Here is a 1351-nt window from a genome sequence, read left to right as displayed (position 1 = left end):
ACATAAGTTTAAAAAATGATACACATCTTAGTCAACTAAGGACTAAGGTAGAACGTACTAAGTCGTTTAAGAATTTGTTTACAACCAAAGAACAACTAATTAACAAGTTCAAAACATAGCGGAAGCTTCGAAGTGGAGTGTTCGGTTCATCATCAAGTCGCTTGATCGCCATCCATGTGACCACCTAATTACCTATGAATCAACAAATAAGTCATTAGCTTTGACGTTTATGAATGATAGGATTTCAAGGTTTAACATCACTTTGAAACAACAAAATATAAAAGTTTTCCAGGCTCCACCGTAATTTACGGTGCCACCGTAAATTACGGTGAGTGCTGGAAATTCTTGGATCCACCGTAACTCAGTAAAAAACCACCGTAAAACATTAATCTCTACCGTAATTTACGGTGACACCGTAAATTATGGTAGCACCTGGGAATTCATGTTTTTGTTTGGTTTGAGCATTTCAACCAAAATCCCAACTCTCGGGTTTCAACATTCTGCATTATCAATGTAATAAAAGTCTGATATTTCTAGTACGTCATAATATAACCACTACATACATCAATTTATCATGTTTGGAATGTAGATCATGTTTTACTTGATTATTTGACCCGTTTGGCTTGTCTATGGAATTCCTTCCTTTGTGACAACTACCAACGAGTTTAATTCATTATTCAAACAAGTATTCAATACAACAATGCCTTCGCTTCAATTCAAAATAACTAGAAACTTTGATAATCAACTAAAATGATCTAATTTCACATAATGTAACGAGTCATGTTACATACCTTAGCGCACGCCCTTCGAACGAGAATCACCACCGGCTTGTCCGCTCGATGTCCCGGTATCTTGTCCTATAGAGTTCATTTTCAAGACATGCTTAGAACCCTCTTTAGACATCATTTCGCATAATATACCGAAACATCTTAATTAGGCGTTAAAGCTTCAAATTTCTATTTATCAGCCTTCTTTGAGGCATTTCTACAAACACCTTGAGGGCAGAATTTTCATATCATTATATTCAAGTTCTTAGTTCACTTTTTGGCTAACTCATCATCAACGAAACTCTCATAAAGCATGTATATATCTTACTCATACTGGAGATTACCTTCTATGATCAATTTACACTAGGATAACCATCTAAACCCTAGTGTTCATCATCATCATGTAAAACCCATAACTACCTTCAAGGTGTTCATGAAATTTTCCTGAATTTGGTCATGGTTTAACATGAAATCAGTTAGGTTTCACTTCTAAACACCTTATCAATTCTAATTAAACCCAATAACACACATGCAACATCAATTTTCAGATTTTCTAAAATCATGAGAATTTCAAACGAAGAATT

This window comes from Helianthus annuus, chromosome 12 (genome assembly GCF_002127325.2).
Source record: "Helianthus annuus cultivar XRQ/B chromosome 12, HanXRQr2.0-SUNRISE, whole genome shotgun sequence".
NCBI classification, from domain to species: domain Eukaryota; kingdom Viridiplantae; phylum Streptophyta; class Magnoliopsida; order Asterales; family Asteraceae; genus Helianthus; species Helianthus annuus.
Note: the sequence above shows the minus strand (reverse complement) of the source record.